Raw genomic sequence first — 25919 nt, forward strand, 5'->3', positions numbered from 1 at the left:
ATGTTTGACCAGGCGAGCTCTGACAGGGACTGGTGGAAGTGGATGCCGTCCTGTGAGGAAGACGATGATGAGGCAGTGGATGTGGACAGCAGCATGCCAGAGCACCAGTGCCTGCTCACCGACGCACCCTACAGCCAGAGCAGGCAGATTAGGGTTAGGGTCAGCAGGGTAGAGTGCCTGGGGCTGGGCTAGGCAGCTGGAGAAGGAGAGGCAGGCAGGGAGAGGAGGGGAGCCCCTGCTACAGGGAGTGTTCTCTGATCAAGACCACTGCATGAAGGAAGGGAGGTAACATCAAAACTCAGGGAAAGACTCATTGTGGCGTTTCTCTCTCAGGGATGAGCACAATGACCCGCTGAAAGAAATAATGTAAAAATGATAACGGATCTATATCTTTTCAAATAACTGTGCTTTTTTTCTGATCCACATTGATTTAGACAAACAAAATAACCCCCCAAAAATCTGTGGCCCTTCATTGAATTTCAAAATACCGATGTGGCCCTCAAGCCAAAAAGTTTACCCACCCCTGGTCTAAAATGTAGTAAATATTTTTGCCTTCTACTGGCCATCTGGATATTGGTTACATATGAGATAAACATTTAGAGTTTGTTTCCACAGCAAATTAATAGATAGCATAGCATATCTAGTAGAAAATGCAGCCGTGAAAAAAATAATATATATATATATATATATATATTTGCTTAATAGAAAGTATAATGGAAAATACTCTGATGATTGACAATCCAAAGTATATCAGTGTGTAGCACAGCAATACACCCCATGGTCGTTATGTAGAGATCAGAAGGCCTATGTTTACGACCACAGGGGTTGAGGCTCTGCTCCCAGGTGGGCACCGGTGATTGGTCAATGGCCTGGGTGTTATCACACTTTCCCATTGCTGTGGCAACGAGCGATAACACCTAAACCACAGGCCACCATCATGTATTGATAACACTTCATTAGGCCTTTAAGGCCTGTACGCAATCAGCCTGTCAGGCACTATTGGAACCATAACACTGGACTGGAGGTGATCCTGTTTAGCGTTTAATAATGATCCCCGCACTACTCCTCCTCCATATCCCTCTGGGTAATACTGTAAGTACAGACAAATATGCACTGTTTTCATTACCCTGCCATGGAACCTTAGTCTCATGTGTTGTCACTTGGCTGTTCATCGGTTTCAGTGAACATGCCGGTTTGATTACCATGCTGGGAATGATCTGTAATCAAAAAAAAAAAAGGGAGGTTGTCCAAAATGGTTTTATTTCAGGGCAAAAGAATGGACTGTCAGACGGTTCTTTTTTCAGAGTGAGGAGAAACAGATGCGCAGTCGGGAACTGACATGACGTCGCGCAAATGGACTTCAAGTGCCAGAACAATAGAGCCCATTTAGAAACAAGAGAGTGTGCATGTGTTTTTCCCCATCTGTTTGGTCAGGCGCTCAACGGGATTGCTAAGGACCGTGGGCTTTGATGTGTCTACTAGGTCGTGGTCTGGAGAAAACCTTGGCTCAGACTTGGTGGACCATAAATACGAGAGAAACTTCCCTGTTGTTTTAATGCGCGAGACCACATTTTCAAATGAGGCCGTATTCCTGATACAAAGATATGACCCGGGATGACAGCCTCACGCACGCACAAACCACCCCACCCCCCTCCCCTGACCAGCGAGCTCAACACAACCTTCAGTACTCGCCACTTGGCAAATAGTTCGACCATATCATTAAAAAAAACACTGGCACTTCTTCCACAACTGGAAAAGATGTTTAAAGATCCCCCACGGGTAGTCTTCAGACATCAGTCAAATGAGGAGTGATCTCCCACCAGTACCACGTAGCACCTTCCTAGTCAATGTGCCGGACGGATAATTGCAGATGTGGCCGACGTACCCAAAGTAAGTTTCCGAAGAAATGCACAACGTTCAATCACCCTATCGTGGGCAAGGCCGTTAAGAATAAGTCCGTCATTAGGTGTTCTACAAACAACGTGGTATGCCTAATCAAGTGTATGTGTGGTCTATGCTATGTAGGAGAAAAAAACGAAATGAGCTCTGAAAACAAGGATAGCAGAACACAGGAGTTATACCCTGTGGCTGTGCATTTCAAGGAGGCTCGTCACAACATCAGCTCTCTGAGATGCAGAACATTGGTATCGAACATGTTAAGACTCCTAGGAGTAATAATAATAATAATTGAATCCATTTTAGAATAAGGCTGTGACGTAACAAAATGTGGAAAAAGGGAAGGGGTCTGAATACTTTCCGAGTGAAATCATTTTCTGTAATTAATACATGTGCCCATCTCATTTATATCAAATTATTAGAAGTACTCAAGTTGTTTTTAAAATATACTACATGACCAAAAGTATGTGGACACCTGCTCGTCGAACATCTCATTCCAAAGTCTTGGGCATTAAGATGGAGTTGGTCCCCCCTTTGCTGCTATAACAGCCTCCGCTCTTCTGGGAAGGCTTTCCACTTGATGTTGGAACATTGCTGCAGGGACTTGCTTCAATTCAGCCACAAGACTATTAGTGAGGTCGGGCACTGATGTTGGGCGGTTAGACCTGGCTCGCAGTCGGCGTTCCAATTCATCCCAAAGGTGTTTGATGGGGTTGAGATCAGGGTTCTGTGCAGGCCAGTCAAGTTCTTCCACACCGATCTCGACAAACCATTTCTGTATGGACCTCGCTTCGTGCATTGTCATGCTGAAACAGTAAAGGGCCTTCCCCAAACTGTTGCAACAAAGTTGGAAGCACAGAATCATCTAGAATGTCATTGTATGTTGTAGCGTTAAGATTTCCCTTCACTGGAACTAAAGGGCCTAGCCCGAACCATGAAAAACAGCCCCAGACCATTATTCTTCCTCCACCAAACTTTACAGTTGGCACTATGCATTGGTGCGGGTAGCGCTCCCCTGGCATCGGCCAAACACAGATTTGTCTGTCGGACTGCCAGATGGTGAGGGCGTGATTCATCACTCCAGAGAACACGTTTCCACTGCTCCAGAGTCCAATGGCGGCGAGCTTTACACCACTCCAGCCGATGCTTGGCATTGCGCACGGTGATCTTAGGCTTGTGTGCGGTAGTTTGGCCATGGAAACCCATTTCATGAAGCTCCCGACGAACAGTTGTTGTGTGAGTGTTGCAAGCGAGGAGAGACGATTTTTAGGACATTCATTTGAGACTTGCTCCCAGTCAGGGGAAGTATTGGCCTAGACAAGCATAGCCCAGTGAAAGGTCAATAAATATGAAGTAGAATTCCTTGGCATTTCAATGTCTGTTCCTCTGTCTCTCTCAGATTGGGAAGGACAGAACTCTCTATGACTCCTGCTGCGTCCGCTACTTCTCCAAGGGGGAGTACATTGTGATGGGCGGCTCGGACAAGCAGGCCTCCCTCTACACCAAGACTGGGTGCGGCTCGGCACCATCGGGGAACAGAGCTCCTGGTTGTGGACCTGTAGAGTCTATGTGGTGGGTCTCTTTTAGTGTGTGTGTGTGTGTGTACATTTGAGTAACTGTAAGGGTGTATGAGAGAGAGAGTGTATGTGCGTGTGTCTGAAGGGAACTGTACTGGAACGCTGTAATGTGAAACAGCGCTGACATGGTGCCGAGACATGCTGTGAAGAACGCGGAACGGAAATGATAAGATGCGACTGACGCTATAGACGTCATGCTGTCATGTCAAGTGTTGATGCGACATATCACGTTGGGATAAATTCACAGATCAGTTATTTTGAACTTGTGAAAAAGTATCTGTGATCCCCCATAGAGTACATGAAAGTAATATTAATGTCGGTTTATTTTATATCTTTAATATTTTATATTAGTACTAGCGACTCACGCGAGAGAGCATTAGGTTCTACCTTGCACACATCTCCACGTTGTCTTCGACGGGGATCTAGCAACAGGAACACTTTGTCTCTCTGTATTTTCATGGAAGTGTTAATGGGAACCACTGCTACATTGTTCTCTCTTTGTCTTCTGTGTAGGTGTTGGGCTTCCAGGACGGGGCATAGCCTTCTTTCAGCTCATCTTCAGCACGATGCATGGCCTGTACAAAGACCGTTACGCCTACAGAGATGGCATGGCCCATGTCCAGCACCTCATCACTGAACAGAAAGGTGGATCGACTTAAACGGTACATCGTACTTCCCTTAGCTCCCTTACATCGTCAGTGTTAGCAGATCTGATGGAAATGGACGGCAGAAGCTCCCTGAAGAAGTCCATTGGAAGGCTATGTAGAGTCCTGCCCATATGCTCAGATCTATCCAGTCCCTTCAGATCTGTAAACACTAAGGGTGTAGGAGTTAAGTGACGCTAGGGCTAGTGGTTATTTTTTGACTGGACTTCCTGTGCTTACCTGCTCTCCTTGCCCAGTGAGGATGAAGTACAGAGAGCTAGATAAGAAGATAGCTCTCAACAGGAACCGCCGAGCCATCCAGCTGCCGGAGAAGATCCTCATCTACGATTTCTGACGACTCCTCCGACATGTACAACCGCATCAAGGAGAAGATCTGCAGGAAGTTTGAGTGCGACCTGCTCGTGGTCTGCTCCCAGCACATCATCCTGTGTCAGGTGAAACTTACACCCAGTCCAAAATCAGACCCTATCCCCTACTACCCCCAAACACATTTACACTGTGGTAGCAGATGGTCATCGTATTTGTACAGTTATTTAGAGCTGTTTTTAGACTGAATACCTTTTATTAATAACTGTTTTCTACGGATTTGCCTTTGGCTTCAGGCTTTTCTCAAACACTTGGTGACAACCAACTCCGTAAAGTGCCATAACAACACAACACAGGAGGCTGCTGAGGGGAGGAAACCATGTGTTTGATGAGTTCGATACCATTTCATTGAATCTGTTCCAGCCATTACTATGAGCCCGTCCTCCCCAATTAAGGTGCTACCAACCTCCTGTGCAACACAAAACTATTTGACCTGAGTCAATAACACTGACCTGCAGCGTCTTCGGATTGTGTAAATTATACTAATGCATTGGTGACAGATTGTGAAAGACCCCCCCTGAAAGACATTATCATGCTATTAAGATGATGGAAAGCCAGTGAATTAGTGTTTAGTGCTGCATGGCTGCTCTAAAACACCCCAGAGAAAGGCCAGAGAAAGGCCAGAGAAAGGCCAGAGAGAGCCCAGAGAGAGCCCAGAGAGAGCCCAGAGAGAGCCCAGAGAGAGCCCTGAGAAAGGCCAGAGAGAGCCCTGAGAGAGGCCAGAGAGGGACGGTTAGACCCAGTGGTCCTCCAGATCTTTCTGCCTATCCTTCTTAAAGGCTTCAGCTGTATCTGTGTTCCTTTACGGGTTTCGTCTCTGAGTCTCTCCCCCGCCTCCTCAGCCATTAGACAGCCTAAGTGAGACAGGGAAGAGTGAGTGGTTACCGCCACAGCATTGTGGAGCCCGGCTGGATGTATCTGGAGGTTTCCTCCCTGGTTTGTGTCTCTGGGGTTTGACAGAGAAGGGGAGAGGGGGAGCAGTCTAGAGTTAACTGTGACAGAGAGGCTTTAGATCTGTCTCTAAAAAGCCCTGTTACAGCTCCACCACTGAGGCTGATGGTTTCTCTGGTGTGACTGTCTAACCTCTGAACGGGCTGTGTCAAATACAATCGGACTTTTATCTTCGCAGAGCATTGAACGCGAATGAAACATATGGATAGTTAGATTAGAAGGATATATTAAGGGACAGCCATACAAAAATCCCCCCCCCCCCCCCAACATAAACAATATTTTCACATGACCCTTCCCCCTCGTTGAAATAACTCTAAATAATGTTCACGTCCAAAAATAACCATAACTGTAGCGACCCTGTGTTTTATAAATGTGGATATCGACTTTGCCACTTGAGTGTGCTTTTGTGGGACAGTCGATGCCACGCAGGGCTACGGGCCAGAAGGTTGAGGGTTCGCCGACCGCCACGGAGCTCACTCTCCCTGCCTGCTTCATAACACTACAATCAGAGCCTTCTGCAGACAATGATCAGCTAGGGGGGGAAATCCGATTTCAAAAGTTTGACCCTATATTTTGAATCATATATTTGCCAATGCTCATGAGTGGCGCAGCAGTCTAAGGCACTGCGTCTCAGCGCAAGAGGCATCACTGCAGTCCCTGGTTCCAATCCAAGCTGCATCACATCCGGCCGTGATTGAGAGTCCCATAGGGCAGCGCACAATTGGCCCAGCGTCGTCCGGGTTAGGGGAGGGTTTGGCTGGCGGGAGGCCGTCATTGTAAATAAGAATTTGTTCTAAACTGACTTGCCTAGTTAAATAAAGGTTAAATAAATCAAATAAAACAACCAACAAGCAAAGCATGCCGACTTTGGGCGCTTCAAAATCACGGTTTGCATTTTCAACACTACAATCAAATGGACTCTGTCAATCTCGACAAACAGAAATGAGATCCCTCCCTACCTTGTACTCGGGTGTCGAATGCTTGACTTGACAATTTCCAAATGTCATTCAACTTTTGGGTGTTTTGTAACAGATGTCTCTTTCCATTCATCAAATGGTACAGTTTGGAAGCTGGAATTATATTTTTGATGAACGTGTGCAGGTAGCCTACAGGAGACTTTGGAAGTAGCCCAATCACATTAAACCGTGTGACTGCTTGTGTTTATGCCACACATAAAAGGTAATACATTTTGAAAAGTCAAATTGCAAATGTTGAAGCTGTATTGAAGCGCTAGGATCTAGGTTCGCAAGGAATAGCCGCTCAAATCGCTGAAGTTTAGCCTAGAGTATCAGTTTGTGCTCCCTTAAAAAAACAATTATGCAATTATTCATTGTTGTAGGCTTGTCTAGGTAGGATTATTGTATTGTCCCTAAGCAAGATCAATAGGGGAGCCTTTTGCGCTGCGTGTCTCGCGTCTTCAACTTGGCCTCTCTGCTGCTTATCAGCTATACCTCCTGGATTTACAGTATAATGAAAATTGGTTCAGCTTGAAATGATTTTATATGTGGTGTCTGTCCTTCACCAGTACCAAGGAATAGTGGCTCATGGAGTCTCTGATTCTCCACATCAAAGTCATTGGTGGCCGACCGGACAGCGAGGGCCTACTGGCGGGGCTAAAGAATAGAGCGGATACAAACACTTCTGTCTTAGCTAACTTGTATTTCTCTAGGTTAGTCTTACTGAGATGCTATCTCCTGCGGCTCAATTCAATCCAACTTGCACCAATGGTATTCATTTTCTCTTCAGATCCCGAAGATCTTTGTGGACAAGCCGTTTGCCGACAATCTGCTGAAGCAGTCTACATCTGTGTGTTGTCTGGGCATCTGTACGTCCCGCAGCAAGCTGGCAGTGGTGGACGGGCACAGCACCTGCCTGGTTTATGACATCCACACCAAGGAGCTGCTCTTTCAGGTCAGAGGGCAGGTGGTCAAGAGTTATTAAGGCCAAGGTCGAGGTGGCTTCACTTTCAAATTAGCGTTCAAAGGTTGTCCCACTGCCTCCTCCTTTTTCCTTCACCTACTTTTCCCCCCGACTGCCCTCGTTCTATGAGCATCCTCCCCGACTCCCCAGGAGCCCAACGCTAACAACGTAGCATGGGACACTTAATGTGAGGGCATGCTGTGTTTGTCAGGCAGCTGCTACCTCGACGTCAAGGCCAGTAACTTCCCAGTGGACCAACAGAAGCTGCAGGGCTTTGTGGTGGGCTACAATGGCTCCAAGATCTTCTGCCCGCGTGTCTACTCCATGTCCACCGTGGAGGTGCCGGTGGGTGGGAAGAATATTACTTAAAGAACGGAGCTTTATTATCCACTCTTTTAGTTCTGTTTCTACGTTTTCTTATTGTATGTTGAATTGCCTGGTTTCCCCTTCCTTCCCATCTCTTCTCCACAGTCGGCTCCTATGCACCAGTGTCTGGAGAGAAGGATGTTCAAGCAGGTCTATCAGATCTCCTGTCTGGGTGTGACTGACAGTGACAGTAGGGATCTGGCCACGGATGCCCTGGAAGGGCTCGACTTTCACTGTTAAGAAGGTCGTACAAGCACGTACTCCCACGGAAGCACACACACACACACACACTTTTTCACTGCAATGCTAGTGTTCATCACTAGATGGTGCAGCCTGATGCTATTTGTATGAAGAACCTCTCTCATGCTTGTTTGACCAATGTGATAGGATGTGGTGTGAGTGGATTCTCTGGCTTCCCCATTTTTGTTGTGGCCCCGGACAAGCACACGTCATTCTACTTGTCAACTGATCATCAAGCCTTGGACAAGTTGAATCAGGTGTTTTTGTCTGGGACTACAACACAAATGTGTGCTGTTGGGGATACTCGAGGACTGGAGTTCCCTTTTGTTTCTCTCTCTCTCAGGCCTTCATCCGAGTACGAGACTTGCTCTGCCTGGAGCTCATCAACAGCATTGAGGTACAATATGGCACAGACACACTCCCCTAAAATGCATCATGGATTAGTCCAAATGGTATTATACCAAGATCAAATAATTTGTCACGGTAGAAAACAGAACAGACCACATAGCTTTAATCAGGGTGGATTTACTGGCTGACCAGAGAACTCCACATGACATCATCAAAGCGAGACAGAGGAGGGGGAACTTGGGATCGCATGGGTTGCCCTCATTAAGCATTTTCTTACTGGCCCAACATATGACTGTGCACGCACGCACGCACACACACACACACACACACACACACACACACACACACACACACACACAAAAAAAAGGGCTAGTAAAGGGAGGAAAGCGTTATTTTATGTGAACTTAACTGATCTCCTGGGAATATAAATACATTAATGTGTTTTCATGGACATTCTTTGTGATAAGACTAGACCTGCCTCGGGGGCTACAGTTTGAAAAGGGAAAAGTCAAATATATATTTTTTGGCATGTTGACGGTAGATGTGGAAACAATGGATCATTGAATTTCACAAAACAGGCTTTGTGTCTGTGTGTGCATACTGTATGGAATACGTGCAGCTATGGGTAGATAGCACAGGGTCAGACTAGGGTGAAACTGACTGAGCGGCTGATATTAGCTCATTTCTTTCTTTCGTTGCAGGTGCGTGTGGTGCGTACATACACTAGTGTTTGTGTTTGTGTGTGTGTGTGTGTGCTGAGGGATTTCTAGGAGAGAAAGAAGAGGGGTGAGAGCGACAAGGAGCTGTTCCTATCGGACGTCTATGCCTACCAGGGGAAATTCCACCAGGCTGCCAGGCTCTGCAAGAGGACTGGCTTCCACTCCAGAGTCCTCAGCTTGTACACTGTGCGACTACTGATTGACTCACACACACAAACACACACACTCTCATACCCTAGACCTGTACATGTTCAAGACAATAGACATTCACGCACATAGATGTTTGAATATGCCTATACACCCGCACACGCATGCATGTGAGACCTGTGCCTGTTTGAGTCAGCCAAGATACTGTAGGTACACACACACACACACACACACACACACACACACACACACACACACACACACACACACGGGCTGTGGCTTTAAACATGTTTCCATGTGACACACATACACAGAAGTAATTGATGGTGGGGCTTGAGTGTCAGTTGTTGGATCTGAATTATTTTATGAGGGGGTCAGTTGTTGGCTCTGAATTATTTTATGAGGGGGTCAGTTGTTGGATCTGAATTATTTTATGAGGGGGTCAGTTGAAGTTGAGGCGATCTCCTGTTAAGTATGTTTATGTGTGGAGTGGTCTTGGATCACAAACTGTGTGTGTATGTTCACGGTACTGAAGCAGATGACACAGGCCTGACTCCTTTCCCCTCCCTTGTGTGCGTGCGTGTTTTGTGGCTGCTGTATATTTATGTGGCTGTGAGGCCATCTGGTCCTCGAGGCCGTTTGTTTTAGCGCTGGAGGACACCAGAGGGGGAATCCTGGTCCTGTTTGTGTGACTCCATGTCCCCCCTCTCCAGGTCCTGACCCAGTTGGGCCTGTCGGTCTCTCATTCTCGTTCTCTCTGGCCTTTTCTCTCACTCATCCTCCCTCTTTTTCTGTCCCTCTGTAGGAGTATGGGGGCGTGACAGACCCTAAAAACACTTTCATGCTGATGTCCAAGCAGGCAGACTGGGCTAAGAACAGCAAGGAGACGCAGGCCGCTGCTCAGATGTACCTAGCCATCGACATCATAGGAGAACAAGGCTGAGTCGACATGTGGATCACACAGACACAGACACCGACAGCTCTTGGTTTTCCTCCCTTCTTCCCTCCTGTGAGTCATGGGAAAGCAATATGAATGTGTGTGGTTGGGAGGCAGGCAGATGGCTAATGCTGGGTCCATTGGCTCTATCAGAGCTCCTCATGGGCCCCTCTCTCTGTGTCTGCTGCTTGTCAATCACACACCCACTCTGGCCCAGACCACCTAGGCTAAGGCAGCCTCAGCATAACAAACACAGGGAAAGACTGGTTGGCCCCGTCAAGCTTTATCAGGCATGACAGCTGACATTCGGGTGTGAGTGAGTTCGGCCTCATTCCTAAGTGTGGTGCGATGCGCTTATAGGAGATATGTGATTTTATAAGGGGTCCTCTACGAGGCCTGACCCATACACACACTTGGACACACACACACAACCCGCACCCCCCACACACTCCGTCTGATCGCATCTCTTCCCACCCCCCCCACCAGGCTGATTGACATCGCCCGTAAGCTGGATAATGCGGAGCACCATGGTTACCCCTCTGAGACCTACTCCAAGATGGGAGACCTGCAGGCCCTGGTGCAGCTGCACGTGGAGGCACGATACTGGGACCAGGTCAGTCGGAACCATTCACATTTCACTTATGGTCCTTCCACCTGTTGGACACAGCTACAGTATTCTATCTTACTTGGCTCATCAGAAAGTTGACCTCATAGGTCCCACCCAGAACACAGAAAACTCAACTGCATATTTACTGGAACAAGACAAACTGAAACAATGTTCTATTGAAACCAGAGCAACGTTTCCAGCCAAGCCAGAGCCATTTCCTCTGAATCTCTGCCTACATTATGACTAGAATGTGAGGAGCACCCAACAGTCCAAAGCAATAAAGAGCCTTAGCACAACCACCCCCGTCAGAGCAGCTCATACTACAGAGACACGAAGGGAACACTACATTTCCTAAATCCATCGCTAGAGTTTCGTCAATTACAGGCGGTACTGAGAGCAAACTGCCGATGTCCACGGTGAAACAGAGAGAATGCCAAAAAAACTATAACCTTTTATCACATTCATATTGTATGAATCTGGCATGGTGTTAGCAGTTATGTTTTATATCCCTTTCTGGGGGAGGTGGACATTGAGAGAGGACAGAACACAGCCTACGGTACAGTATGAATGGGCCATATGGATGCTATTCACTGCACTCACTCTTACCCTGGGCCTAGCCTGGGTTGAGTCTGCTTAGACTCAGAGGCTGATTGGACTGTGCAGAAGAGGGCTTTGACATTACTGTGACACACAGTTACACATATTAAGAGGAGTGTACTTAACAAAATTCTTGCTATGGGACATTTAGGTTAATCAATCAACATGACAGGCAGGTATGCCTCCATAGGGTACTGTCACACTACTCTACTACAGACAAACACCAGCTACTCTACTACAGACAACACCAGCTGCAGACTAATTGACCATGACATAAAATCAGTCTAATATACTGTAGTAGGGTGGCTACTTTGAAGATATATACAATACAAATATACAATATATTTTGATTTGTTTAACACTTTTTTGGTGACAACATGATTCCATATGTGTTATTTCATAGTTTTGATGTCTTCACTATTATTCTACAATGTAGAAAATAGTAAAAATAAAGAAAAACCCTTGAATGATTAAGTGTGTCCAGACTTTTGACTGGTACTGTATGTTAACCCTAATATATCACATTAGTAATGAGATGTATTAATGTTTTGGCTAGATGAAGTAGTGTGTCTGTGTTTTAAAGCCTGTGTTACTAATTACTTACAATTGTAGGCCAATTTCCCCGGGAATATTGCCTCATAAGTATTTTAATCTGGTTGTATGTCAGATATGTGATCGAAGTGCATGAATGTAAATATTCAATGCGTTGCATCTGCTATGTTACTTCACGATGATAGCTCCTTGAATCTCTCAATCAATCACAGATGACTACTACTGGCAGGCAGCCCTGCCTCAAAGAAGATGTTGGGTCTCAGATGGCAGTCATCCCACTCTCTCCCAATCCACCAGTGGATACAGTTACTATTAGAAGCTATAACTTTAGAATTGTCGAAACCGAGAATTAATGGTGCTAGTTAAAGAACAATTGAAGCCTGGACCATTACACTCTGTAAAGAATAATCTCAACTAAAGCCCAACATATACAACGAAACAATCTATACTGAACAAAAATACAAATGCAACAATTTAAAAGATGTTTAAGAAGGAAATCAGTCAATGGAAATAAATGTATTAGGCCTTAAATCGATGGATTTCACATGACTGGGAATACAGATATGCATCTGTTGGTCACAGGTACCTTAAAAAGGTAGGGGTGTGGATCAGAAAACCATTAGGTGTCTGGTGTGACCACCATTTGCCTCATGCAACCCAACACATCTCTCGCTGTTGATTGTGGCCTTTGGAATGTTGTCTCACTCCTCTTCAATGGCTGTGTGAAGTTGCTGGATATTGGCGGGAACTGGAACACGCTGTCGTACACTTCGATCCAGAGCATTCCAAACATGCTCAATGGATGACATGTCTACTGTGTATGCAGGCCATGGAAGAACTGGAACATGTTCAGCTTCCAGGAATTGTGTACAGATCCTTGTGACATGGGGCCGTGCATTATCATGCGGAAACATGAGGCGATGGGGCGGATGAATGGCATGGAAATGGGCTTCAGGAATTCTTCATGGTATCACTGTGCATTCAAATTGCCATCGATAAAATGCAATGGGGTTCGTTGACCGTAGCTTATGCCCATACCATAACCCCACTTCCACCATGGGGCACTCTGTTCACAACGTTGACATCGGCAAACCGCTCGCCCACACAACGCCATACACGTGGTCTACGGTTGTGAGGCCGATTTGGACGTACTGCCAAATTCTCTAAAACAACATTGGAGGTGGCGGTAAAGAAATGGCCATTCAATTATCTGGCAACAGCTCTGCTGGACATTCCTACAATCTGCATGCCAATTGCACACTCCCTCAGAACATCTGTTGCATCGTGTTGTGTGAAAAAACTGCACATTTTAGAGTGGCCTTTTATTGGCCCCAGCACAAGGTGCATCTGTGTAAGGCACTTAAATATTAAATATAATATTTAATATATTAAATATTTTGTCTTTTGTCAATTCATGTCTCAAGGCTTAAAAATCCTTCTTTAAACTGTCTCCTCCCCTTCATCTATACTGATTGAAGTGGATTTTAACAGGTGACATCAATGAGGGATCATTTCTTTCACCTGGATTCACCTGGACAGTTTGTTATGGAACGAGTAGGGGTTCATAATGTTTTGTACACTCAGTGCATTGTATGTGTATATATACAGTATATATATATATATAGGGAGAGTTGCTCTCTGTTCTCTGGGAGCAGGGTGGGAGGGTGGATCTATGTACCTTTTGAAGATCATCTGTGATGTGAACACCTCTTCCCCTCTCTCCCCCAGGCCTTCTGTCTGGTGGAGAAACATGTTCCAGTTTTAAAGATGACTTCTATGTGCCCTACGCTCAGTGGCTGGCTGAGAACGGCCGTTTCGAGGATGGAACAGAAAGGTGAGGATGAAAAGGGAGTGAAGAGAGAATATACTCATCCCTATATGTTACAGGAGCTAAATGTTATAGTAACTTTGCCAAGGCCATGTCTGTTGAAACTTCTTAGCACTAGTTTTTTTTTTTTTATCCCATTTTGTGCACCTTACATTGACCAGACATATCTCAGATCCTTCTGGAATCAGAACTACATCAACGTATCACAGAATACCACAGATGGCTAGAAGGCAATGTCAGTTCCTAACATGGGGTACATATGGAAACCATATAAAGGTTGGCCCGTGTCGTTTTTTTTACTATTTCCTCTTCACTGCTCTCTCTGTTCACTGTAAAACATCCACAGCTAGACAGAGCAAGTCCTGACTGCTAACAGTATTACATGCCACGCATGGTCCCAATCAGCGCTACAACAATAATTCCTAATTATGACTTGAACTATAATCACCACATGGATTTAGGATTAGGATCCCTGCATGCGTATTTATGTACTGTACTGTATCCAATTGATCTCGCACAATTTTCCTCTCTGTGTCTTGCTGCGGAGTAGATCGTTGAACAGCCCTGGTTGTGTTTCAGTCTGGCAGTAATCTGGTGTTGTGCTGTCTGTATTGTGTTTTCCTAATGGTGTATTGTGTTACCACCACAGTGGTTGTAATTGCCTTTAGGCCCTTGTAGTCTAATAGCCTGGTCGTTCCTCACCTGGCTAAGGCTGACTGGCGACTGTAACTCCTCACAAACTCAAACGTGTGGTGTAACCGAGCCACATCACAGCGTTATGTGGGCCCAGGCCACAGCCCATGTTAATCTTTGTTAGCGTAGTGTGTTTGGTGGGAGAGTATGTGGTTTGTGTGTGTGCCTGTATAGTGTTCGTGTCCTTACACTAAGCAGCAGCAGCTGACTGTGGTTTTATCTGCCTGGCTGCACTGATAAATATTAGCCACTAATATGTCCTGACCTCCTGTACATCTAGCAGGACAGACAGGGTCACCCGAGGGGCTGTCTGCCTGAAGCTGGCTTTAATTAGCCACAGATAGCAACATGAAGAATAGGACATATGTTAACTGGCGCTCTGCTTGCTAAGTGCCATGCTGTTTGACATTTGGGAGTGGGTTCGTTTAAGAAGACGTCTGTTTGTAGTTAGTGAACATATTGTCTCGTATACATTAAGTACAAATTGGCCTTGGCGTGTAGCGAGAGAGAGAGAGTGTGTGTGTGATGCGGTTAAACTCTGGCAGCCTGAGACTGAGACAGAGTAATGGGAAAGGTGTTGGCTCCTGTAAGGTTGAATCTCAAGGAGATTTCTTAGACTTGTCAAAGCACATCTCTGTTGCTGCAATAGAAGCAGTGTTAAGGGCTATCCAGACGGGAAGAGATGGGGTGGAGCGGAGTTCTCCAAAATAGAGCAGATTCCTATTTTCGTCATATCTGCTTTTACATGCACGATCACTACCAATCACTCCGCCTGGATAGAATTCTGCCCCCTGACTAGTTCTGTTGAAAATGTATGGGCAGCTCTACCCCGCTTCCTGTCCGGAAAGCCCTTTTAAAAGGTAGACTCAGCGAAATGATACTGCCATGAGCAGTAACGGAGATTTTGAGATAAGCGAGAATCAACATTCCACACAGTATCTGTGCAGGTGCACGGGTCTGCTTCACGCTGTGGACAGCGTGGTAGCCAGGGGACCAAAACAGCAGAGAAGTTGAGCCTCACGCTTCAACGCTCTTAGTTGTTGTGGAAATGAACCCACTATGCTGTTTACTTTCTGCATCTACGTCATATTGCGTGATAAGTCTACCTTGAAGCGCCACTCAAGCTCGCTTTTCCTCCTCCATCGCTACAATTAAGTCTCTTCACTTCCTTCTCTCCTCCCCCCCACAGCGTTCCACAAGGCGGGCCGACGGAGTGATGCTGTTGAAGCAGCTTACCCACAATGCCGTGGTGGAGAGCAGGTTTAATGAGGCCGCGTATTATTACTGGATACTAGTTATGCAGTGTTTGGACATCACTAGGGGTAAGGGAGTCTACCTAGTGAAAGTCTTCACATTTTCCTGCCTCCAAATTACATTTAAAAAGGGGGGGGTAGAACAGAAAATTAGGAGAGGAAGGAGTAGATGCTGAAGAAGTTCAAGCGTTTCCAGCACCTGGCTGAGCTCTACCATGTTAACCACTCTATACAGCGTTACACTGTAAGATGCGCACCGTGCCCAAAGGTAGAGTAGAGCCCAGTAAGTACAGTTAAGAGTAGGTTAAGGTTGAGTTAAGAAAAGCTAAGAAGTTAAGAATAACAGGTTTGAGAAAGTTGAGAATGGTAGCCTACAGTACGGCCAGACAAAAACTGTGGAGGCTAAATTCCCTTCAGTTCCTGAGTTGAAATACAAAATGCTTTTGGAATCCATTCCAATTCAGCAATATACTGCTGCAAAGCAAAAGTTAGTTAGATATACAGAGCAAAGCCACCAATGAGAGAACATTCCTGGAGATTCTGTCGACAACAGCCCCGATGACCATTGCTACAACCCAACTCATGGCAACCATGACGTCAACTCTCTGAACCCACTATGACCTCCTTTTCTATAGTAACCAGTTAATTAGATTATAATTTATTATGATAACCCCTCCCACCAGCACCCCTTCTTGAGGGGTACAAAAGTATGTGGGACACCCCTTTAAATTAGTGGTTTCGACTATTTCAACCACACCCGTTGCTGACAGGTGTATAAAATCGAGCATAATCTCCATAGACAAACATTGGCAGTAGAATGGCCTTACTGAAGAGCTCAGTGACTTTCAACGTGGCACCGTCATAGGATGCCACCTTTCCAACAAGTCAGATCGTCAAAGCTGCCACGGTCAACTTTTTAAGTGCTGGTATTGTGAAGTGGAAACGTCTAGGAGCAACAATGGCTCAGTCGCGAAGTGGTAGGCCACACAAGCTCACCGAATGGGACAGACAAGTGCTGAAGCGCTTAAAAATCGCAGGTCCTCAGTTGCAACACTCACTACCGAGTTCCAAACTGCCTCTTGAAGCAGCATCAGCAGAAGAACTGTTCATCTGGAGCTTCATCGAATGGGTTTCCATGACCCACGCAGCCGCAAATAAGCCTAAAATCACCGTGCGCAATGCCAAGCGTCAGCTAGAGTTGTGTAAAGCTCGCCGCCATTGGACTCTGGAGCAGTGGAAACGCGTTCTCTGGAGTGATGGATCACGTTTCACCATCTGGCAGTCTGACGGACGAATCTGGGTTTGGCGGATGACTTCAACCCCATCGAACACCTTTGGGATGAATTGGAAAGCCGACTGCAAGCCAGGCCTAATCGCCGGACATCAGTGCCAGACCTCACTACTGCTCTTGTGGCTGAATGGAAGCAAGTCGCCGCAGCAATGTTCCAACGTCTAGTGGAAATCCTTCCCAGAAGAGTGGAGGCTGTTATAGCAGCAAAGGGGGGGACCAACTCCATATTAATGCCCATGATTTTGGAGATGTTCGACGAGCAGGTGTCCACATACTTTTGGTCATGTAGTGTATGTCTGATTATAAGCACCCTGTCTCTTTAGGCTGGTATGCAGTGGCTTCACTATCCCTGGCCCGTGTCGGTGTGCTCTCTCTCTCTGTTTGTTTTTACAGTACTCTACCCTGGTCACACCCCTGAAGTGAGGAACCCCTGTGATTGAATCCAGAGCAGGAACCTTATTTATCTCACTTTAACTTTCCCAGGCAAAGGGCTTTGATGAGCCATCAAACACTGTGGGAGCTAGCTGGCGCTACACGCTAATAAACACACCCTGCCTCTTAACCTAGCCCATGTGCGCAAAGTGCTCTGAAGGGAGGATGTGGCAGGAGATGTGTTTAAGGCAGGGGAGCGAGGAAGAGAAAAGAAGTGGAGGGCAAGGAAGGAAGAGAGGAGCAAGGGGCAGAGATGGAGTCGTTGTGCCTCTGTGTTCTTACAGAGATGCCCAAAGATGTGTGTATCTGATGGATGTTGTGTGCCTTCTGTCTCTCTCTGCCGCCCATCCTTACATTTGAGTCATTTAGCAGATGCTCTTATCCCGAGCAACTTACAGTTATTGCATTCCTCTTAAGAAAGCTAGGTGGGACAACCGCATAGTAAGTTCACCTTTCCTCAACAAAGTAGCTATCAGCAAAGTCAGAGCTAGAAGGGGGGGGGGGGGGGGGGGGGATCAAGTGCAAATGTGAGGAGTGGGATTATTTAAAATACTCTTTGAAGAGGTAGGGTTTCAGGTGCTTTCGTAAGATGGGCAGGGACTCCGCTGTCCAAGCTTCAGGTGGAAGCTGGTTCCACCATTGGGGTGCCAGGACAGAGAAGAGCTTGGACTGGGCTGAGCGGGAGCTGCCCTCCCGTAGGGGTGGGAGGGCCAAGAGACCAGAGGTGGCAGAACTGGCGTGCTCGGTTTGGGTTGTAGGGTTTGTGCATAGCCTGAAGGTTGGGAGGGGCAGTTCCTCTTGCTGCTCCGTAGGTAAGCGTCATGGTCTTGTAGTGGATGTGCTCTTCGACTGGAAGCCAGCGGAGTGTGCGGAGGAGCGGGGTGACATGGGAGAACTTGAAAAGGTTGAAAACCAAGCGGGCTGCAGCGTTCTGGATAAGTTGCAGGGGCTTGATGGGGCGAGTTGCTGTAGTCCAGACGGGACATGACAAGTGCCTGGATTAGGAAATGCTCTGCTTCCTGTGTGAGGTACGGATGTTGTAGAGCATGACCTGCAGGAGTGAGTCACTGCTTTGATGTTTGCACAGAACGGTAGGGTGTTGTCTAGGGTCACACCAGGGTTCTTTGCATTCTAGGAGGGAAACACTGTGGAGTTTTCAATCATGATGGAGATGTCTTTGAGCAGCCAGGCCTTCCCCAGGAGGAAGAGTAGCTCCGTCTTGTCGAGCTTCCTGCTTCCTTTCCCTCCCTCTATTTCCCTCCTCTCTCCCTTCTCCTCTCTCCAGGATGAACCCTTCAGCTCTCATATGCCTGAGACGCTCTTTAACATCTCCAGGCTACCTCCTGCACAACCTCACCAAGGACGTACCACTGGGCATTTCTAAAGTGTATCCTTCCAACGCGGGGACTACTTCTGCGACTTGTGTTGCAACGGTCTCAAGCAGAAGGCCAAATCCATGTGTCAAATGTCACCTTTCAATGTTTTGTTTTAGTTGCTACACAGAGAGGGAGAAGTGAAAGTAGAAAAGAGTAGAAAAAAGAGCGAGTGTTGGTGCCAGTGAACAAACAGATTAAAGGAAACAGCCCAGCGCAGCCAAGTGAAGTAAAAAAGGGAGATGGGCAGGAAGACAAGACGCCAGGAAGAGGCACATCCTCACTAACCAAAACAAACCCACTGATTACCATGCACACACGCACACACACTTAATGTTAGAAAGAGGTAGAAGTACAGGGAAGGACATCCAGGCGTTCCAGAAGGAAATGGGGCTCTGCAGCTGGAATCCTCTCTGGCAACATGGTGCCGCTTGGAAAACTTTGAACTGTGATTTATGAGTTTAGTGGGCTCTGGGCGGAATAACACGGCACAATGTCACGGAAAGCACTGCGAAACAACACACAACAGGAGGAGATAAATTGATTAACAACTCCAATGCTGACGCTGGGACAGAGGAGAGGAGAGCTGTTGGAGCTAGTAGATGAATATCAGTTATAGGGCTTCTGCAGCTGCAAGTCATTGGCTTAGTGTTGCCTTTCTTAGAGGTCCCTCAATGCGCAAACAATCTTCATCTACACAAACACAAACGGGCAGCAATTTCCTCTGCTCAAACACACACATGCAAGGATGAATACACAAACCCTTACACACAAGTATACATTCCTCGACTCTCAGCACTTTTAAACAAAAAGCCATGGTAGTTATTTTAGTGAGGATCAGTGCACCCATCACAGAGCGAAACAGAGTATTGACAGGGGCTTGTGGTTGCTGGCAACAATGGCTATGCTTAGCACACATACACAGCTCTGATGAGTGTACAGTATGTACTATCAATTGCGTGCCCAGTTCTGTCTCTGATCTACATTTCCTGTTCTGAAGACGTTTCCAGTAGGCACTGATCTAAGGTCAGTTTGGCATTTCCTAGCCTAATAGTTAGGGTATAATTTGAAGAGGGTATGCTGACCCCAGATCTGTTGCTAAGGGCAATTTCTACCTGTAGCACTTTGTTGTCCTTGACGGTGGGTCTCAGTCACACTCTGTATGCGTTGGCTAAGCAGAGCAGAACCCTGGGAGAGTTTGAGCTGGCCAGACCCTCTCGTCTTCCAGGAGACCATGGACCTGGGCAGCCTTACCGTCTGCTCCAAACCATACCACTTCAACCAGGTGTGTGTGTTTTTGCAAATTTAGGAAACTTTGGCGCCGGACAACGTGACCGGTAAGATTTTAATTCACCGGCCATTTGAGAAATTTACCAGACCCATATTCCTTGGGGTGTCTTAACAGAACATGTAACTCATGCATTGAAGCAGCCAATAATGCGATTTGGGGGAAACGGCAAACATTCTGCGCAAATCTAGCGATTCCAAATGTGACAAAGATTCAAATCTCTGTTGGAAACTTAGAAAGAGGGGGGGGGGGTCTAAAGATGTAACATCTAGGTTGGGTTGTATATATGACTAGAATTGTGCCTTTCGCTTCTGGACAACAAAATAAAGTTGATTTGAAAACCAATAGAACAGGAGAGAAATGGCATAGTGGTTGGTCCAATAGGGAAGTACACTGAAGAAAAAATATAAATGCAACATGAAAAAATGTCCAAGATTTTACTGAGTTACAGTTCATTTAAGGAAATCAATCAATTTAAATGAATTCATTATTGCCTAATCGATGAATTTCACATGACTGGGAATGCATTAAGGTCACAGATGCTTGTGTGTGACCACCATTTGCCTCATGCAGCGCTACACATCTCCTTCGCATAGAGTTGATCAGGCTGTTGATTGTGGCCTGTGGAATGTTGCCCCACTCCTCTTCAGTGGCTGTGCGAAGTAGGTAGATATTGGCGGGAACTGAAACACGCTGTCGTACATGTCGATCCAGAGCATCCCAAACATGCTCAATGGGTGACATGTCTGGTGAGTATGCAGGCCATGGAAAAACTGGGACATTTTCAGCTTTCAGGAATTGTGTACAGATCCTTGCGACATGGGGCTGTGCATTATCATGGTGAAACATGCGGTGATGGCGACGGACGAATAGCACGACAATGGGCCTCAGGATCTCGTCACAGTATCTCTGAGCATTCAAATTGCCATAGATAAAATGCAAATGTGTTTGTGGTCCGTAGCTTATGCCTGCCTATACCATAACCCCACCGCCACCATGGAGCACTCTGTTTACAATGTTGACATCAGCAAACCGCTCACCCAACAACGCCATACACGTGGTCTGCGGTTGTGTAAAATGATGTTGGAGGCGGCTTATGGTAGAGCAATTAACATAAAATTCTCTGGCAACAGCTCTGGTGGACATTCCTGCAGTCAGCATGCCAATTGCACGCTCCCTCAACTTGAGACATCTGTGGCATTGTGTTGTGTGACAAAACTGCACATTTTAGAGTGGCCTTTTATTGTCCCCAGCACATGATCATGCTGTTTAATCAGCTTCTTGAAATGCCACACCCGTCAGGTGGATGGATTATCTTGGCAAAGGAGAAATGCTCACTCATAGGGATATAAACAAAATTGTGCACAACATTTGAGAAAAATAACCTTTTTGTGAGTATGGGACATTTCTGGGATCTTTTATTTCTGGTCATGAAACATGGGACCAACACTTTGCATAATATAATTACTCCTATACAGAAATACTTCACCAGAAAGCATGCCTTATCTACAGAGGAATCGAAGATAATTAGCTTATTTTAAAAAACGTTTTAAATCATTTAGCACACACTTTTATCCAGAGCGACTTACAGGAACAATTGGTGTTGAGTGCCTTGCTCAAGGGCACATCGACAGATTTTTCACCTAGTCTGCTCAGGGATTCAAACCAGCAACCTTTCAGTTATTGGCTCAACGTTCTTAACTGCTAGGCTACCTGCCGCCCTATGAGCATGTCTGATTTCTCTGTCCTGATAATGTTGAGGGGGCGTGCGAACCTGAGCATGCATAGAAGCAAGCCTGCTGCGCAAAAATGTAGGAAAGTGAATAATTTTTTTTTACATCCAAATTCGAATAATAATATATTAAAACTATAGTTCCTCACAGTAAGCTATTTATAAATCTTTCCAACAATCTCCCCCTCGATAATCACCAATCCTTAGTGTAAAAGATGAAAGTTATAGGCCTACTGCTGTTTTTCAACTCTTAATGATCGGCTATGAAAAGCCAACTGAAAATTATTCATGATTATTATTTGACCATGCTTGTCACTTATGAACATTTTTGAACATCTTGGCATAGTTCTGTTATAATCTCCACCCGGCACAGCCAGAAGAGGACTGGCCACCCCTCATAGCCTGGTTCCTCTCTAGGTTTCTTCCTAGGTTTTGGCCTTTCTAGGGAGTTTTTCCTAGCCACCGTGCTTCTACACCTGCATTACTAGCTGTTTGGGGTTTTAGGCTGGGTTTCTGTACAGCACTTCAAGATATTAGCTGATGTACGAAGGGCTATATAAAATAAACTTGATTGATTGATTGAGTTCCATGTGCTCATTTCTTTAGCCGCCAATGGATCCCGGTGTATCAGTGTGCCAATATGGCAGAGGCTGGTGATCTCGCTTTAGTTGACTTTGAACTTTTTGTGATTAACCGTGTGACAACGATTTTGAGAAACTAAAACGTATTATTGAAATGAATCTGTTCCAAGAAAAAGCACATATGAAAATCATAACTGGCATGCAGAATGGTAGAAATGGTAGGATAAATTGTAAGCTTCCCCAAGCTTGAAACTCACACACCGCCTACGAAGTCTTAATAAATGAATTGCCTCCACATATTCATGGTCAGATTTTGCCCAGAGACATGCGTCATAATATGAAATAAAACATTCAGGTTTCAAACAATGAAGTATGTTTTTAAAATGGATACTGCCTTCAGCTCACATTGTAAAGTTGTGGGTGAAGCGCTTATAGCCTGTTGCCTATGCTTGAATGGTGAATGGGAGAGCGCTTCAATTACCAGTTGAGAAATAAAAATAGTAGCTCTTTTTAATCATGCACCAAAACAGTTAACACGCAATTGCATTTAGAATTGTTGCGCGTAACATGACAAAATGTGGAAAAAGTAAAGGCGTGTGAATACTTTCTGAAGGCACTTTATTTTTTTTTGTTGTGGAGTGTGTATCTTATACGTTTGTGTATATTCACAAAGGTGTGTATGTGTGTAACCCAGGACCTGATCCCCATGTGTTCCTGCTGCTCCACCAACAAACCCCTGCTGAACAGCCAGGGTAACGTGTGAATCAACTGCAAACAGCCCTTGATCTACACAGCATCGCCATCCGGCAGGTTGACACCCGTCTCTTTGTAATTGATGTTTGGTTCCAACGTGTGTTATTAATGTGTCACTGTACTGTACAGGTCCTACCTCTGTCGCAGTTCTAACTGGACTAGGGTATTGGTGATGAGGAGGCTGTGTCTGTCATTGCCCAGGAGGTCCCTCGCATCGACAGGAAGGCTGCAGTAGGGGTATCCATTACCTTATGCAGTGTACACTAAAATCAACACCTTTCTCATTACCACTTTTAGCTAATGGGAATAATCTGTATGTTAAGGTTGTGTGCTCATACACATTTCCATACATGCACACATTACATACAGTATGTGTACGTGTCAGTGCTGAGGTGTGTGTGTTCTGAGAAGGTAGTAATCCAAGTATTTCTTGGCACTGATTCTATTTCTGCCGAGCAGCATAAGCTGTCAGGCCTAAATCGTCTTAGCGGTGAGAGTTAATAGGGTTAGAGGGGCTCTTCTCTCTCAGTTTAATGACACTAACACCTCAGAGACCTCTCTGTCTGGGATTAACCTGCATTAGCCCGCCTGCCACAAGGGCACGGTGGCCACGGCTTTTCCTAGAAACCACATGCTGACTAACTCACTGACTGACCTTTTGTAGCCTACTCTCTCTGGGGAGAGGGTGAAATGTTGCGCATTTTAGTGTCTTTGTTTTTCTTTGGTGTCAAATGCTCAAAGTGGCGGCATGGGTCTGTTAATGGCGTACGGCTTAAATGTGTGTGAGAAAGCAGGGAGCAGAAGTATTGTGCACGTCTACAAGTGAGTCCGTAACGGTGTCAGAATCCCGGTCCCTGAAGCTGGACGACGGCACGGAAGACACAAAGGAGGACACCTTCATGGCCAAACTCAGCTTTGAGTTGAGGAGGGCGGGACAGAAAGAGGGAAGGATGTGGGAAGTAAGGGGAGTGTAGGAGAGAGGGACAGGTGGAAGGGGTGAGGAGGTGGTTCGAAAGGTGGAAGAGAGGGAGGAGGGAAACTAACAGGAGAGTATGAATGGAAAGACTCCCTTTACAGCAGGGTGGGGTCTGACAGTGTCCCAGTGGTGGTGAGTCGCTCTGTGCTGAGGTCTATGAGCAGCAGGGATGTCCTGATCAAGCCCTGGCCTAAACCCCTTCAGTGAGAGTACTACCGCTCCTTACTGCCTGCTGTCAGCATCAATATGTGCCGTTCCAGGTACTAAATAGATGGAACACACAGACACACACACACACACACGCATACACACACAGAATTGCGCTTCATACCCCTTCACCCCTTTCACACACACACCCAGGTGCAGAATAGGGAGGTAAATTTCTTTATAATCATTAAAACATGACATGCTCGCACACACACACCTTGGCACTCCATAGCCCTCTGGCAGAATCTCAGAATTAACTCTCTCTTCTAGCTTTTATGTTTCACTTATTTTTGTGTTTCTTATACCAGAAGTTACCACCCAATATTTTTTTTTAAAAACGGCTTCAGAGAAAATGTTGCTAGATGTTGTGTTGCTATCTACGGGAATCCCTGCTCTGCCTGGTGCTGTGTTCTCTGACCCATTCATCCTGTCTTCTCTGGTGTGTTTCCTCTAATCTAGATGTTCCACAGTGAGGACTATGAGCTGCTGTAGCTTCAGCTTAACTGCTGTCTCTACTGTTGACGGCCGATCGATGAAGCCAACTGACCTCCGCAAACTGGTTTAGAATCACTTAATCCGTCTCCGTTTATCCATATATTTGATCAACATTTCTTCTTGGTTATAATCCAGCCAATAAATATTTATGTTAGATTGTATGCTGATATGGAATCAGTTACGTGGCTTTCATCGAAAGTCCAGTCTGATTGTAGAGTGCGTGAAAAAGGAGTTGGAGTCAGTTTCACTCTTTCTCTTCTGAGGAATTTTTCCACCCATATGCTCACACCCCTCATGTACACTACCGTTCAAAAGTTTGTGGTCACTTAGACATTTCCTTGTTTTTGAAAGAAAAGCAACAAAAAAAATGTCCATTAAAATAACATCAAATTGATCAGAAATACAGTGTAGACATTGTTAATGTTGTAAATGACTATTGTAGCTGGAAATGGCTTATTTTTTATGGAATATCTACATAGGCATACAGAGGCCCATTATCAGCAACCACCACTCCTGTGTTCCAATGGTACGCAGGGTTAGCTAATCCAAGTTTATCATTTTAAAAGGCTAATTGATCATTAGAAAACTATTTTGCAATTGTGTTAGCACAGCTGAAAACTGTTGTGCTGATAAAAAGTAGCAATAAAACTGGCCTTTAGACCAGTTGAGTATCTGGAGCGTCAGCATTTGTGGGTTTGATTATAGGCTCAAAATGGCCAAAGACCTTTCTTCTGAAACTCGTCAGTCTATTATCGTTCTGAGAACTGAAGGCTATTCCATGCGAGAAATTGCCAAGAAACTGAAGATCTGGTACAACGCTGTGTACTACTCCCTTCACCGAACAGCGCAAACTGGCTCTAACCAGAATAGAAAGAGGAGTGGGAGGCCCTGGTGCCCAACTGAGCAAGAGGACAAGTACATTAGAGTGTCTAGTTTGAGAAACAGATGCCTCACAAGTCCTCAACTGGCAGCTTCATTAAATAGTACCCGCAAAACACCAGTCTCAACGTCAACAGTAAAGAGGCGACTCCGCGATCCCAGCCTTGTTAAATGTTAAATGTTGAGGGGCGGTAGGTTGCCTAGTGATTAGAGCGTTGGGCCAGTAACTGAAAGGTTGCTAGATCGAATC

The 25919-nt window shown here is 45.8% G+C and overlaps 1 pseudogene; it reads left to right on the top strand.

Moving 5' to 3' along the window:
- Positions 1–25106, top strand: LOC129829329 (intraflagellar transport protein 122 homolog; annotated as a pseudogene).
- Positions 25107–25919: the final 813 nt, after the last annotated feature.

Source organism: Salvelinus fontinalis, chromosome 31 (genome assembly GCF_029448725.1).
Source record: "Salvelinus fontinalis isolate EN_2023a chromosome 31, ASM2944872v1, whole genome shotgun sequence".
In the NCBI taxonomy this organism is placed as follows: Eukaryota; Metazoa; Chordata; class Actinopteri; order Salmoniformes; family Salmonidae; genus Salvelinus; species Salvelinus fontinalis.